Raw genomic sequence first — 16,547 nt, 5'->3', positions numbered from 1 at the left:
CTACCTGTCTTTAAGGTAGGGTACAGGGCACAGGCCTGAGGCCAGGAAGCCTGGGCTCTGACGCTGTCCCCTCAATAATCTGTGCTCCTCTTAGCCCCTTGACTCCCTGCGATGGGAGAAAGGAGTCACGCCCCTCCTTTTACAGAGGACATAGGGGTCCTGGAGCTCTCTGTCCCCTCTGCCCTGCCCCTGGAGAATGCTGGGTGCTTGTGCCAAGCAGAGTGGGTTCCCGGTGAAGGTGTGCTGGAGGTGGGCATAGGTGGATGGAGGGAGGAGGGAAAGGTGCTGCCTACAACCCCTCAGTGAGGCCCTCCTGGCAGGGGGAGCATGGGGTAGTGGGTAGTCAGGAGAGCCAAGGCAGCATGGAGCCCAGGAGGGCTCTCCTCCCGCCCCCCATCCTTTCAGTCACTCCATCTCTCCCACCTTCCTCACCAGATTCTTCTTAATTTCTGAGAAGGTGAGGTTGGGCATCGGGCTGAGGGCCCTGTGCACCCATGCACCACTGCGGGTTCTCTCCATCCTCTCACTGCACCCCAAATTTTCTTGGAGCATCGTGGAAATGCATTGGCTGTGAGGGTGGACTCCTTGTGTCTGGGACTGCCAGGGCTGGTCCACACCTAACTGCTGAGAATTCCTCCCCTTCCAGCTGTTTCCTTCTTACCTTTCCAGCCGTTTTGGCGGGCTCTCTTCTAAAGTCTCTGCCACAGGTGAAGGTGGCCGTGCTCCCACTCTCCATAGACAGCACGCTACTCTTTGGAATTCGGTTCCCCTGACTGCCTTGTGACACCAACCCTCCAGCAGACTGAACAAAAGTTATGGTTTTGCAGAATATCCAGCTTTTTCTCCTTAGTTGGGAGTGATGCTCTCTTGTGGCTTCTACATCCTGAATGAGGTAGAATCCCTCTGTCTCTGGCTCTCGTGGTTGTTTTGGATTTACCCAGATCTGGGTTCAAATTCTGCCTCCACCAGATGCTGTCTGTGTGCCTTAGGTGAGTCATCCCAACCCTGCGCCTTAGTTTCCCCTCTGGAAAGGGGAATACTGGTGCCCAGTTCAGTGAACTGCTGAGAGGGAGGTGAGCTGATCTGCCCGGCACCTGGAAGTGCTCAAGAAGTGGCCATCAAGTGGCTCTGTGAGGCCCTGTTCATTGTGCCTCTGCCACCCAGAGGCTGTGGGGAGGAAAGCCAGGGAGCAGCTCTGGCTGGGCCGGCCTGCAAGCCGGGGCGGGGCCAGCCTGTGCCTTCTCACCTTCAGAAGATTTGGAGAAAACACTCTGCTCTACACGTGTCCCCGGCAGCTTCTCTGGCCCAGCCTGAGCTAGGCTTGTGGGGCTTAGCCAGGTCCGTAAGCTCCTTGGGAACGTCCCCTCTGCCCAGCCTCTCATCTTACCAGTGCCTGGCAGAAGGCCCCACTCTGCTTGGATGGGTCCATGGAGCTCCTGGACACAGAGGGTGATGCTCAGCACCTTTGCCTGGCATTGGAGGCCCTGCCCATTATGGATGGCCCAACCCCCCCTCTGCCCTTCTCCCTTGCCCATCTCTTTCTCTCCATCTGAACCCAGGATTCCTCTTGGCCCCTCTCCTTTCTGGTTTCAGCTGAGGTCTTGGGAAGCCGTGTGTTTCGACATTCTAGGTGAGAGCATTCTAGGCCAGGCTTTTGAGTACCTATGGGGACCAGGGCTTCTTCAGTCCCCAGAAGCAAGGCAGGGCTGGTTGCACAGAGCTTCCTTTACCTCCAACTGTACCTGATGCCCACAGAGCCCGCAGCCTCAGGGGACTGCACTGGGGAAGCTGAGGCGGGAAGCTACTTGTCTGCGGAACCACAAGGTCAAGCGGTTTTGTTTCTTGCTGGCAGTGGTGGGCCCTGGGGAGAGCGGCTGGCCACAGTGTAGTCTGTGGGGCCTGTGGCCTGCCCCTCCTGGGTGGCCGGGCCCTGTTTCCAGGGCTGCTCTTGGGGACACTGGGGCCTAGGCTTCTGAGGACCCCAGGGAAGGGTGGTCAGGGGCCTTACTGGGGCAAGAGCCCTGGCCTCTGCTGTATCCTCTAAAGGTGGATGGGGTAGGGGGTCCTCAGGGCCCAAAGGCAGAGGGTGGAAAGCCTGAGACTGGTCAGGGAAGGTTCCAGGAGTTTCCCAGCCTCTCAGGACAGTGTGTGGGGCGGGGGTTTGTTCCCTAAAGGCTCAGGCTTGGGGTGCTGCTGACTCGTGTTCCCAGAAGCTCAGCCAGGCCAGAAGCCTAGAGGGCAAAGAAGCAAATCTAGAGGGGGCACCTGTGGGGCTTTTTGCAGGGTGTCCCCTGCTGAGAGTGCCCTCCCCAGCCCAGCCAATGTGTCCTTTCTGGAGAAGCACTTCAGGTGTCTCTTGCCCTCGCTGGCCCAGGTTTGGGCTTCTCCTCCAGGCTCCTGGTTCCCTTCCTTGGCCACATGGTATGGTAGCTGCCTGACTCCTGGTGTGTGAGCTCTTCTGGGGGCGAGGGCAGGGCTGGGGGGGCAGTGCCTGAGCCCCAGGAGATGCATATGTGTGGACAATGACTGCTTAGGGACAGGAGGGAGGCTGCTGTCACCTTTGGCCACTGTTGCCGGGCCGCATAGCTCAGCGGAAGCACTGCCTTCTTGGAACCTCAGCTTCTTCTTCTCCTCCTGGTCTTTTTGGGGGTTGAAGGTTAGAGATCTGCTTGGGCAGGCCTCGGTCTTTAGGTGCCCACCTCTGCAGGTCTTTTCTGAGCCTCTGTCCCTGTTGCTCTGGACTCCCCACCCTACTGTCCAAATCCTTGTGTATTCAAAGCCCCACCCCACCCCTCCAGGAAGCGCTCCCTGATGCCTCCAGCCCTCGCTGATCAGAGTCAAAACCTCCTGAGGGTGCTTCCATTTGCTGTCTTCCCCTTGACACACACCCTTGGCTGTGAGTGGGGCACCAGGTACACAGAGGCCCCACAGCATGACGGGCAGGTGAACCTGTAACATCCCGTAACAGGCCAGCATGGTCTGTGCTGGGTAGGGAGGAGCACAAGGGTGGGGCCATTGAGGCAACATTTGTGCTGCATCTTGGAGGGAGAGGCTGGAGACAAGAGGGTCTTGGGGGCAGACATCAGGCTAGGAAAAGCCTTGAATGCCAGGTGGGTAATTTGGGGATCTGGCCTTTCTCTGCAGGTGGAGCACCAGGGGAGAGGCTCTAATTGGATGGTGCACTTCTGGGAGCAGACCCTCCCCATAGTGCCTGAAGCCCTCCACCCATACCCTCTGCCTGGTGGTCTCATACTTGTTTTTCAGACCTCTGCTCCAAGGACACTTCCTCAGGGAAGCCCTCCCTGACCACACTGTCCATGCTGTCATGGCTCCTTGGCTTTTCCTTTAAAGCCCTTATCCCAATCTGTCTCCCACCCAAGTGTGGCCATTGATTAATGACTGCCTCTGCCACCAGGTTTTACAGCCACTGAGGGCAGGAATCAGAAGGGTTTGGTGGTTCCCTGGGTCCCCAGCTCTAAGCTCAGTGCCTGGCACAGGGTAGGTGCTCCATGAACGCTGACTGAATATGTGAATGCATGCGGGGCACAGAACCCAGGAGCCGCTGGCTGGAGGGGCTACTGGCTGATGGGTTGAGGGGAAGCACAGTCCCCCAGAAAGCAGGGGCAGCTCCTCTGTCCCAGCCATCCCAGCCAGTGCTGTGCTCCCTTTGTTTATCGTAGGTGGCTCTTTAAAGAACCACTTGCAGGAACAAAAGCTGTCTCTGGCAGCACCTCAGTGGGTGGGCTGGGCCTCCTGAAATGCTTTGAGAAAAGGTGGACTGAGCCAACTTGTCACCCCCAGGCTGGCTGGTGACTCTTGGGAGAGGGGGCGATCACAGTGGCCGGGGCGTGGGAGGCAGGGTGATTGGTGGACCCAGCCCTGACCTCACCAAAATTATTTTAAAGCCTGCAAGAGAAAGGGGATATTTTAACCTTTGTTCCATCAAGGCATCCCAAGGGAAAAAGAAGGGAAAAGGAAGGAGATGGGGAGTTGCAGAGGGGCACAGGAGTAGGGCCAGGGGCTTCTGAGGGAGGGGAAGCAACCCCAGAGGCCCCCAAGGACTTGCTTTTTTGTCCCTAGCCCTTTTAAATTTTTTAAAAGCTCCAAACAGCAAGAGGGACAGTGGAGTTCATTATATCGAGTTATCTCCTCCGTTTCAGGCAAAGATCAATCTTCTGAGTCTTGCAGCTCCAAGGGGGGAAGGGAAGAGAAAGAAAATGGGAGGCAAAAGGAAAAAACTCTCTGGACCAATTTCCGCTGTGAACACAATTACTGGGCTGCCTGGCAGTGGCGCCAGCTGTTGGCAGGCATCCTGGCCCCCCGCCAGTTGCATTCAGCTGCCGGCCGCCCCCAAGGCTCCCTCCTGAATGGGACAGGTTGGCAGGTGTAAGAGCCCCAGGCCTCCTGGGGTGTGGGCTACTGGGCCCGTTATCCCAGGGAGGCTGGGGCCCCAGTGCTGTGCAGTGTTCTCTGCTGCGCCAGCTGGCCAGGACTCAGTCTGGCTTCCACCTCCCTGTCTTTGCAGCGTGTCCTGCCTACTGGGCATGCCCTCTGGCTCCTGCCTGCTTCTTCATATGGGTGGCAGTTCATGTAGGGAGTGAGAACACAGGCTTCAGAGCCTCGTAGAGCTGACTGTGCCTCCCTCTCTCCCTTTCTTCCTTCCTTCCTTCCTTCCTTCCACAAATATATATTGACTGTCTCCTGCGTGCCAAGCACTGGACATAGTACAGAGGTGAATCCAGAGGTGAACGAGGTGGCTTCAGGCCCTGCGTGCCTTATGGAGTTTATGTTGTGATGAGGAGGCAGACAAGAAACAAGGCCACATATAAATAAACAAGATAATGTCAGGCGGAGGAAATGCTTAGAAAATTGGGAGAGCCTGGGGTGCATGGTGGGCATTTTACCTAGGGCGGCTAGGGATGGTAAGAGGGCTCATTTGAATGGGATGGTAAGAAAGCCTGGGGGAAGAACCTTCAGTAGAAGGAGCAAGAGGGCAGAGACCCTGAGACTGGCCCATGTGGGAGGGAGGCCGATTGTGGTGGAAGATGATTTCTGAGAGGTGGGCAGGGCCTCGAAGGCTTTGGAGAGAGTTTGAACTTGAGTTCAAACTGTACCGTGGGCTCATGGCAGGGCAGCCGCGGGGCCTGATTCTCACGTCATTGTGCTGCTTTGATAGTTTGGGGCCAGAGGTGGAGGCAAGGAGCTGAGTGACGGAGGAGGCTGTTTCAATAATCCGGGCAAGAGCTGGCCAGGGCAGGGCAGAGGAGCTGGGGGAAGCAGTCAGGTTCCAGATGTGTTCTGGGGTAGACCTGACAGGGTTTGCTGACGGCAAACTGGTGAGCCCTGGGGCCTCGGATGCTTGGAGGGAAGTTAGGTAAGAGGGGAGAAGGTGTAGGAGGACAGCCAGGAGAGGCCGAGTCCTGGAAACCCAGAGATAAAATGTCTCCTGATGGAGAAAGCAATCAGCCATGTCAGATGCTGCTGAAAGCTCAGGGACCAGTGGGGGAACAGAGAATGACTATTGGGCTTGGCAAAACTGAGATTTCTGGGGGACCTTGATAAGAGCAGTTTTGTGGAGTGGTGGGGACAGAACTGGAGAGGGAACTGGAAGTGAAGGAGTGGAGACAGTAGAGACAGTCCGTGAGTTTTGCTATTAAAGGGAAGCAGACAAATGGGAGGGTATGTGAGGTCAAGGAATTTCCCTCCCTCCCTCTCTGTCTTTTCCTCTCCCTCCTTCCTCCCCTTCCTCCCTTTCTCCTTTCTTCCCTCCCTTCTCTTATCTTTTACAATATTGAGGCAAATTGCTATGCTCTGTGACTTTGGGCAAGCAGCATAACCTCTCTGAGCCAGTTTCCTTTTCTGCAGAATGGAGGTGACAACCCAGATGTTACTGGATCTCATGCACAACAGGTGCTGAGTAAATGGGAGCTGTTCTAACATAGGGCTCACATGAGGAAATGGACAGTTGCCCATCAGTACAGATGTTTTATGGAGGTCAACTTGGAAGCAAGTATCGACATGTAAAACATGTATACCCTTTGATCTACCCTTTAGGAATGCACCCAGAGAAATACGTACACATGTGTGCAATGAGGCAGGATGTTTTTTCCAGCAATGTTTGAAATAAAACATTGGAAACACCTAAGCACTCATCCTTGGGGGCCTGGTTACACAGGTGAGGGTACACCCCTCGTGGCATGCCTCAGTGCAGCACCATGAGAGCTCAGCTGTGACTGTCCACTAGGAGAACATGCTGGAGCTTCACAGCCCAGATCCACACTTTGGCTCCACTATGCCCTGGCTGTATACTCAGGTGGCTTACTGGTCACCACTCTATTCTGCACCTCAGTTTTCTTTTCTTTTCTTTCATTTTTGGTTTTTCTTTTTTAGAGATGAAGTCTCATTCTGTCACCTAGGCTGGAGTGCAGTGGCACGATCATAGCTCACTGTGGCCTCCACCTTGGCTCAAGTGATCCTCCTGCCTCAGCCTCCTGAGTAGCTAGGACCACAGGTGCACACCACCATGCCCAGCTAATTTTTTAAATTAATTTATTATTTTGTAGAGACAGGGTCTTGCTATGTCGCCCAGGCTGGTCTTGAACTCCTGGGCTCAAGCGATCCTACCCCTTCAGCCTCCCAAAGTGCTGGGATTACAGGTGTGCACCACCACACCTGGCCCACTTCAGTTTCTCATCTACAAAATGAGGATCAAAACAGCACCCACTTAGGGAGCTATTAATAGGATCAGATGAGTTAAGAGGTACAGCACTGAGCCCAGTGTCTGGCACACATTAGGTGCTCAATGAGCACAAGCATGGTTATTGCTGTGTATGAACAGGGAAAGGTCTCAAAAATCTGTTGTGAAGTGAGGAATGCAGGTGCACACAAGTATAGGGGCTGTGATCCCTGGTGTATACCCCCATGTCTGTGTACACCTCTCTGCACACGTGTGCAAGTGCACAGTTAAAGTTTCATGCCAAAGGGGTGGCATTCAGTACCTCTGGAGAGGTGACTGGGAATGAGAGTGTTTACTGTACAGACTACTGTATTTGAACCTCTTAAAAAGAGAATGCTTTTGTGTGTTATTTGCATATTAAGACTATAATATGTGAGGGTAGTCATTTAGGTCTTCACCTCTTTTGGGAAGCGTTCAGTGACTGCACCAGCCCACTGCCTGCCCCTGTCAGATCTCCTTAGTGTTCAAAAGCCATATTTCCACCGCGGCCACTGGGAGTAAGATATATGTGCACACGTGCATGTGTGTGTATGAGTGGTCTCCCATTTAGCCTGGGAATTCCTTGAGGGTATGGGCTTTGTACTTTCTAGGCTGGACACATCTTCAAGGCCAGCAGTTCTCAAAGTGTGATCCCCAACCAGCAGCATCAGCATTACCTGGGAGCTTGTTGGAAATGCAGATCCTCAGGCCCCCCTGCCCCCAGGACCTACTGGTCAGAAACTCTTGGGGTGGAGCCCAGCAAGCTGTGTTTGCACAAGTCCCAGCAACTCTGTTGCACCTGCTTGTACTGATGGGAGGCACAGTGAGGGTCACAGGGTGAGCCAGTGACAAAGCTGAGACTGGGTCCAGGTAAAGGCCTCAGGCAGACGTGCGAAGGCAGTCCTGGGTATTCCCTTCCCACCAGCTCCTCTGTGCTCCTAGGGACCATTATCCACATGTGGCCTCAGGAGGGAGGATTTCAGGTTCAGCCCTGTGTGTCCAGGGGCCAGAGAACTGTGACTTCCACTGCAGACAGGCTTGGATAGGTGGGGGCTGTGCTGCAAGTCCAGTTTGTGTGTCCTGACGGGGCCGTGCGGGTGCCTGTATCCCAGCCTGCTGTAGCCCAGGCCCTTTCTTTACCGAAAGTGCAATCTTGACTCTGGAATGAATGTGGCATCTTTAGGCTGCCCGTAAGCTTCCAGAGGGCAGGGTCCAGGTCTTCTCCTGCTCTCTCTGGCCCAGTGCATGGGGAAGCCCAGGCTGGGCAGAGACTTGGGTGGGGTTGGACTGCAGGACGGGTCTGCAGGCCCCAATCTGACTGTCCTCTCACCTCTTCCCTGCTGTCTCTTTGCAGGTGTCCCACTGAGGAGGCCCTGATCTTGAGTCCAGAGCCCTGAGACCTGAGCCGATGCTTGAGTGAGTTGAGCAGCTGCTGTCTGTGTTGGTGGATGCAGTGGGGCCAAGGGGTGTGTGCAGAGCAGCAGCCCTCTCTCTGCTACCCCTTTCTCCTCTACCATCTCCTGGATCCCCCTTTCCTGTCCCCAGCCATGTTCCTGGGGAGGGGCACTTTTGAGTCACTGGGTGAGGTGGAGGCAGGAAGGTTTGGGGATCAGCTGTTAGGGGAAAGGAGGAAGACAGCTCCGTGGTCTGATGGGTCAGGCTTGGGGGTACTGGGGGCCCTTGGAGGGCAACCGCTCGGGCCCTGGGGAGCGTGGATGCCTGGCCCAGGCACCAGCCAGCCTTGAACTTGGGGATCCTGCAGGTTCCTCCTGGAGGAGGGGTGGAGCTGTGGGCCACTCAGGTGAAGTGGGCAGGCCAGGGAATCTGTTGGGTCTGGGGGTGCTCTAGGTGGTCAGGCTCTGACCTTAGGGCCTGGTTGTGCTCTGTGATAAGCATTTTTCAGACACTATTCCTGTGTCTGGGGATCACTGTTAGACAAGGGGTGGCAAGGCTGTCCCCAGTAGCCCCTAACCTTGACTTCAGTTCCAAGGACACTGTGTCCTGGGGATGATTACAGGGAGGGCTTCTGGTTTGGTGGTTTTTTTTTTTTTTTGCTTTTTAATTAAAAAAAAATCCATGCTCTCCCTCTCTCTCCGGGATTCTGGTTTTAATTTGGTGTCAAGGGCCTAGGCGTCTCTTCCGAGTCAGCCTTACCTATGTGCTCAGGAGGGAGCAGAAGGAGTGTGAAGTTGGGGAGACGGCACCCCTACTCACAAGCCTGAAGCAGCAGCAGCAGCAGCTCTATCGGATTTGAAGTAGTGGGAGCTGGAGGGGTGTGGCTGTCCATCCTCCACCCTTCCCTGGCCTAACTGGCCCCACGGCCCAGGGCAGGGGTTAACTGATATAAGGAGTTAGGGCTCTGTCTTCAAATTTCCGTATCTGTAAAAGGGAGCTCCTCATAGCACATCCTCCTGAGCACTGTGTTGTGTGTAGAAGGCCAAGTACCAAGAGCTTGGCACACAGTTGGTGCTCAATAGATGTGAAAACACACAGTCATTTTGCAGCAGAGCCTTGGAAGGAGTTTGAAGGATCTGGGGATTGGAGAAGTGCAGCCCTCGGCAGCTCAGATGCCCCTGCAAGGGCCCGTGCAGCCTCCTGTCATTTGGAAGAGGAGAAACTATGCTCAGTGGACCTAATCCAGGCATACTGCCTGGAGGAGGGGTGCTAATTGTGATTAATTTATGATGGTTGATCACCTCTTTTTAAGTGTACAAGAACTGTCTTCATACTTTAATTAGCTCATTAATCTTAGCAACAGCAACCTATGAGAGGGAGCAGTTTGTTCCCTTGCCGAGGCCTTGGTGGCAAGGTAGGATTTGGTCTTGGTCTCCACTCCAGGTCCCATGGGTCTATCCATCTCTCTCCCTACCCTTTGTCTCCCAGTGGTGGGTTACCTGAGAGGAGGGCTATGGTTGGAGGCCACGCCCTTGGCCACCATGTCCTCTGGTCAGGCCTTCAGGGGTCATGGCATGGGGGTGGGAGCTGGAGGCTGCATCCATGAAGATGTGTGTGTGGACCAGGCAGCCACAGCCAGCAAGATTGTAAGAGGGAGTCTCTGGGCTAGTCTCTCGGGTTCTGGGTCTGGGGCACATCCGTCCTTCCTGGACATGCCCTCTTCCCTCTCCTCCGCACTTGGATGCTAACAGTCCCCTCTGCTCAGAGTGTGCCTCCTCTGAGAAGATACCCCACAGCAACTGCCCTCAGCTGTCATCCTGTGGGTGGCTGAGTGGGCCCCAGCCCTACTCGGTTCAGTGAGAATGAGTTCCAGGCACTTGTCCCGACTTGGATGGGGAAGCTGTGGGGGTGGCTGGGGCTGAGAGGGCCTGGAAACAGGAAGGAGGGTGGGCAGGCAATTCAGGGATCTACAGACACAGGATTCAGTAGAAGGGATGCCATTCAGGGGAGAGCTGGGAAGGGGCAGGCTCCAATCCAGGAGGCCGGCCGTGGCCGGCGGGGAGGGCTGTCAGTCAACACACCTGGACGCAGCATCTGAGCACCCTCGAATATTTATGACTCATGGGATGGCCTCATGAAATATTTGGAATAAAAGCAGCCTGTGTGCTGGATCAGAGCCTGAGCGTGCGTGCTGGGGGGGCATGAGAGCCAGGAAGGAGGCATTATGCAAACCCAGGAGCCATAGTTACAACAACGGCATCTGTCCGAGTGCAGAGCAGGGAGCCATCATGGGCTCTGTGTGCAGGCAGGGCTGGCATGGGGTGTGGCCAGCGTTGGCCGGAAGCTCTGCCTCAGGGGAAGCCACTGAGGCACTAAGGGGTGGATGCCCATTTGACGGGCCTGCACATGTGAAGCCCACTCCAGAAGGGACCTCAGTCCACCTGGCACAACCCAGCAGGCCTGGGGAAAGGGTCTTGCTTGGATGGGTGCATTTGCTGGGCATCTCCTGCCACCCCATCATCACCACCAGAGTTTACTGGCCTGAAGTTTTGTGTGGGCCTGAGATGCGGATGCAAGCTAGAGCTACCTTCATTTCTAAAACAGGGGAGCAGAACCATGGGGGTGGATGTTAGGCCAATTCCCTAAACAACATCCTATGCTTGGGGACTTAATTTTTAACTTTAAGGTCAGAATGTGTCTGCTACAAACAATGCTGTTGGTTTTCACCTCAGTTCAGTGCAGAAGGGAGGCCCCGTTGCTCTTTCTGCCAGCCCCCTGGTCCTGGGCATTTCTGAGGAGCTGTGGGTGGACCTAGCAGTAAAGTGTAGAGTGCAGACCTCAAATCCGGAGCTAGACTTGGGTTCATGGTTTCTCTGTGCATCAGTCTCCTCATCTGTAAAATGGGCACAGCAGTTGTTTTCTCATAGGTGTATTGGGAAGATGAGATGAGATGATGCATGAGAAGTCTTTACATATGACCTGGCACATGGTGAGGGCCTGTCAGTGGAGTTGTTGTGCTTATCATTGCCATGGTTGGTGGCTGGTCCGGTGGGCAGCAGAGCCAGTTCAGTCTGAACTGGGTGACATTCAGGTTCCTGTATCCAGGCTGCTGTGGTTGTGGTGGGGGAGGCGGCTCCAGTTTCTTCCACTGTCTCCCTCTGGGTGTCAGTTACTGAGGGCTGCCAGGGGTAGTGCTGGACAGGGGGGAGCTGGGTGTGCAGTTGGAGAGAGCTTGTCCCTGCTTCAGTGACAGGAGCTCTCAGCCACTGGGTAGAGGAGGCACAGAGGGATGAAATCTCTGAGCCTCAAGGAAATAAGGAGGCTGCTTTAATGGGGCACAGAGAAGCAGCAGTGGCAATGCTGGGGTTAAGCGGAGAGGCCTGACACACTGTGGTGGTGGCGGGGAGGAGAGTGAGGAGAAGGAACTGGCGCAGGCTCTTCACACATGGAACATCACTGGTTCTCACGCAGGAGAGGGATGTCATTATCCCTGTTTCCCTATGAAAAATGGAGGCCCACATAGGGAAGCTAGTTGACCCAAGTCACAGAAAAGGCAGAGCTGGGATTGAATCCCCTTTCCCATGTCCTGTGCCCTGGAGGGGTTGAGGGCACCAGGAGTGGGGCTGGCTTTAGTGCCAGGCTGTGGCTGTCCCGGGCAGGAGACATACATGGACCTGGATGTGCACACGTGTGCATGTGCATTTGTGTGCCGAGTCTCTCCCCACTTCAGCAAGGAAGCTCTGTGGGAAACTAGGGCAGTGGGGCGGCTCTCTGCCACCTCCTACAGTATTGGCACCTGGGGGTGGCTTCTACATTGGAGCCTGGTGTCTGGGCCCAGCCTGTTCTCCCCGCACATGTGCCTCCCATGACTCTGCCCCCACCCCAGCCTGCCTGCCAGGATGGAGGGGTGTCCGGGGGTCTGGAAGGTATCCTGGGATAATAAAAATAATTCTCAGCTAAGACATTGTATGCCAAGCATGAGTAAACATCATTCTCCCGTTATCCAAGGCCAAAGGGGCAGAGTGACCTGCCCATGGCCACACAGCTAGGCAGTTGTGAGGCAGGATTCTGACCCTAATGGTGGCCAGAGATCCTGGGGGACCCAGCTCTGGTTTTTCTCAGCGGGCAGTCCCAGGACAGCCCCTCAAGGCCCTGAGGAGCCAGGACCCTGCCCCAGCTATCATTTACCAACCTTTCTGTGGCCAGGCCTGAGGGAGGCATGGGCCACACCTCCCCTCAGCCTAACCTGCCTGCAGGTCCTTCCTGTTCCCATGTTACAGATGTGGAGACTGAGACTCAAGAGGGCCCCAATGCCACTCTGATGCTGAAGTCTGGCTTTTCCCCCCCTGCCTTGCTGCTCCAGATTGTCTACTGATGCCCTCTGCCTGTGTCTCCCCATGCTGGTGCTGTGGCCCAGGCCTGATGCCTGCCTGTGCAGCTAGAGGGAAAGAGAGAGCCTGGACCAGTCTGGACATAGAGGAACAGAGAGGCAGGGGCAGCCCCGACACAGATGGGTAGAGGGCAGATGCTGGACCATCTCAGTCTCAGAAAGTCATGTGCACCATCCGAGCCCCTGAGGCAAGATGGGTAGCTACTGATAACCTGGTTTGTGGCATCAGACAGCATGGCATGAGTCCCAGCTCCAGTACTTACCAGATGTGTGGCCTTAGACATGTTACTTAAGCTCTCTGGGCCTCAGTTTTCCCATTGGGTAAGGGGAAAATGATAGTAGAACCCACCACACGGGCTGTTAGGGGATAAATGGCATATTCAGGTACTGCACTAGGAATGACACTTGGCATGTAGTAAGCACTCAGTAAATTCTAGTCAAAGTTGTCATTGTTATTAGCAGGGCTATAGAACATTCTAGGGTGAGAGCAGAGCCTTCCTAGCTCCTATGTGCAACTAGATGCCAGAGCCAAGAGGGACAGGACTGGGTCCTGCTTCAGCCTCCCCCTTACTCCCGCAACAACACTGCCAACCCCGGACCTCCGATCCTGAGTTTTTCATTCCCTGGGGAGCAGGTAAATGTGGGGTGGGTTGGAATGGATTTGCCATTTTGCACATCAACTATTTTTATATTTATACCTACCTTATTCCAGTAAGTGTTTGTGAGAGCTAAGCATAATCGTGATACCAAGGTAGACAATCCAAGGCAGGGGAAAAAGGATGCAATAGCAAGGAAAGGCTTGGGGAGCATTACAACATGGACACAGAGGGTCCAATCTTGGGCTGAATAGTTGGTTCTATGATTCCTCATAGTCAGAATGAAAAGGGAACTATCATTTATGAGAACTGTGCTGTCCACAGGAGCAAAACAGCATATAGTCCTTGAGAAGGAGTAGGTTTCCTGGAGGAGCGGGAGCCATTTCTATTCAGACATCTCTGCAGCCCACAGCAGCTCAGAGTGTAGAGAGTGGAGGTCAGATGTCTGACCTGGGTTAGAGGGCTGGCCAACTCCGGGCAGAGAGATCCTCTTCCTGCACAGAGTGATCTGGGGCCCAGGACAAGGACCATTGGGCCAGGAGGGTCGGGTAGACACTGGGTCACAACCCCTGATGCTTGCCCTCCTCTCCCTCCACCAGCTCCGAGCCCTCCCAGCTCTGGATTCTCCTGTCTAGCTGGGTCTTCACAGGAAGGAGCAAGGGTTAAGCTGGGTCTGCACATCTACAGGCCTGGGCCTGAGACCAGCACTGCCTACTCCACCCTCCTCCTCAAGAACCCTCAGTGTCTCCCCATTGGCTGAGCATCGACTGCGCCTCCCTGCACCTCCCTACACCTGGCCTCTGATCTCTAATCCTGAGCCTAGCTCAGCCCTTGGGACTCCTTTGCACCCGCTTCCTTAGCCCAACTCTGCAAGTGCTCTCCGACCTGGATGTGCCTCCATCATCTCCCCACTGGCATGGAGCTGCCCAAAGGCAGAGTGGAGTCTTCCCAGCTTCCCTCCCAGTGCCGGCTGGACCCTCCTAGTGCCAGCTGGACTCTTGGGTGGGTGTGGGTGCCATAAGCCTTGCAGGGAAGGAGGGTTAAAGAGAATGGACATTCAGCCATCACAGAGGGTGGGTTTTCCACTTTGCAGAATACCTTGCATATACTTGGCCAAGTCCAGACCTCAAAACAGCTCTGTGAAATGGGACAGCAACAGCAGACCCAGAGTAATAACACCTCCTGTTTCCTCAGTGCCTGCTATGTGCCAGGCGCTGTGGTAAGCATTTCATAAATAGTTATTTATTTAATCCTCACTACAGCCCATGAGCTGTTTCTGCAGAGAACTGAAGTGCAGGCAGAGGATGAGAAACTTGCCCAAAATTATACAGTCCTTAAGTGGCAGAGTGGGGATTTGAACCCAGGCAGTCTGGACTACATTCCAAGCATTTGTCTTCCTGGCTCCTCCCAAGGGCTGGTGAGGGAGAAGTGTGATGCCCACATTGCAGACATGGAAACAGGTCCGGAGACAAGGAGGCCTGCCTGAGGTCACACAGCTGGGAGGGAGTGAACGAGGTGGGATTCCCATTAGCTCCATCCCATTCCCAAGCAGGAGCTGGAGCTGCCCTCAGACCCCTCCCTGGAGGCTGGGAGGAGAGGGTAGGAGTGAGGTTGTGAGGGCCACAGAAAACCCCCTTCTAGGTGTGGCCCCTGTGTGTGGCACCCACTCCCAGTCCCCAGCCCTCAGCAGCCGAGACGAGCGAAGCTTTGGTCTCTGGCCTGGCAGGGAACAGGGTGAGCTCTGGGGGCTGGGACTCAGCAGACACTGGTGCAGCCCACCTGCCTCGAGCTGGTGGGCATGTGGCATGTCCGTGATGAGTGGGCTCTTTGCAGAGTGAGCATTAATCACACTGCCAGGCAGCGGGAGAGGCAGCTGCCTGAAATGCCTGCACCTGGGCAGGATTGATCACCGCCGGACCTGGCCAGGCCAGGAGGCTGAGGGCAGCCAGGGGCCATCTCTGCCAGGCAGGCAGTCAGGGAAGAGCCGTGGACTGGGGGAGGAGACACAACCCTGACCTGGGGCTCTCAGAAGAGGCCTGGTAAGAGAGGACTCTTCCTCTTCTCCCAGGGACAGCCCTTTAGTGTGCTGCAAAGCCATTTATCATGTTTTAAGATGCATGGTTAAGACTTGCCTCCTCCAGAAGCCATTGTAGAGTGCCCGTGTGTCAGCCCTGGACATTTTCTCAAAGAAATGTGCAGCGTCCCCGGGAGCCAGGCAAAAGGGCTTTGAAACCCCGTTGCCACCTGCCAACTGTGTGACCTTGGGGAAATTACTTCACCTCTCTGAGTGCTGGTTTCCTCATCTATAGGATAGCTCGTTTTTTCTTTTTCTTTCTTTTTTTAAATTATGGTAAAAAAAAAAAAAACATATAAAATGTATCATCTTAGCCGTGTATAAGTGCACAGTAAGATAGTGTGAACTCTATGCCCCTTATTGTACACGGTATTCCTTTCATCTTGCATGACCAAAATTCTGTACCCATTGGACAGCAACCGCTCCTTTGGCTGTCCCCACAGCCCCTGGCAACCTTCCTGCTACTTTCTAAGAGTTTGACCACCTTAGATACCTCACACCAGGAAACCATACATATGTGTCTTTTTGTGAGTAGCTTACTTCATATAGCATAATGTCCTCCATGTTCATCCATACTGTGGCATGTGACAGCATTTCCTTCCTTTTTTAAGGCTGAAAAATAGTCCATCATCTGTATACACCACATTTTGTTTATCTGTTCATCTGTTGATAGACAGTTGGGGTTGTTTCCATCTCTTGGCTATTGTGAATAATGCTTTGATGAACATGAGCACGCACATACCTCTTTGAGATCCTGTTTTTAATTATGGTATGTATATGTACGCACACAGACATACACACACCCAAAAGTGGGACTGTTAGATCGAATGGTAATTCTATTTTTAATTTTTACAACTAATTTAGTGGCTGCCCCATTTTACATTCCCAGTAGTGATACACAAAGGTTCCGATTTCTCCACGTCCTTGACAATACTTATTTTTCTTTCGGTAGTGACCATCCCTATCTGAGGTGAGGTGAGACCTCATTGTGGTTTTGCTTTGCATTTCCCTGATGATTAGTGATGCTGAGCATCTTTCCATCTGCTTGTTGGCCATTTGTATATTTTCTTTTAAGAAATGTCTATTCAAGTCCTTTGCCAATTTTTGATGGGATTATTTTTGTTGTTGAGTTGTAGAAGTTCTTTATGTATTCTAGATATTAACCCCTTTCAGATACATGGGTTGCCAACATTTCCTTCCATTCCGTAGGTTGCTTTTTCACTCTGTTGATTGCTTCCTTTGTTAAGCAGAAGGTTTTAAGTTTGATGTAGTCCCATTTGTCTATTTTTGCTTTTGTTGCCTGTGTTTTTGGTGTCATGTCCAAGAAATTATTGCCAAATCCAATGTCATGAAGCTTCTCCCCTACGTTTTATTTTA

General features: G+C 53.9%; 1 protein-coding gene across 2 annotated transcripts in view; it reads left to right on the top strand.

Annotated features, from left to right (window-relative positions):
* LINGO1 (leucine rich repeat and Ig domain containing 1) overlaps positions 1 to 16,547 on the top strand; it is a 184,592-nt gene that overhangs the window by 51,423 nt on the left and 116,622 nt on the right. For both annotated transcript variants that reach the window (XR_001885217.1, XM_017870451.1), the window contains exon 2: positions 8,070 to 8,131. The gene's annotated coding sequence lies outside the window, so the exon portion shown is untranslated. The remainder of the gene's footprint in view (positions 1 to 8,069; positions 8,132 to 16,547) is intronic.

The sequence above is a fragment of the Rhinopithecus bieti genome, unplaced genomic scaffold (genome assembly GCF_001698545.2).
Source record: "Rhinopithecus bieti isolate Rb0 unplaced genomic scaffold, ASM169854v2 scaffold_662, whole genome shotgun sequence".
NCBI classification, from domain to species: Eukaryota; Metazoa; Chordata; class Mammalia; order Primates; family Cercopithecidae; genus Rhinopithecus; species Rhinopithecus bieti.
Note: the sequence above shows the minus strand (reverse complement) of the source record. Positions and strands in the feature narration are given on the sequence as shown.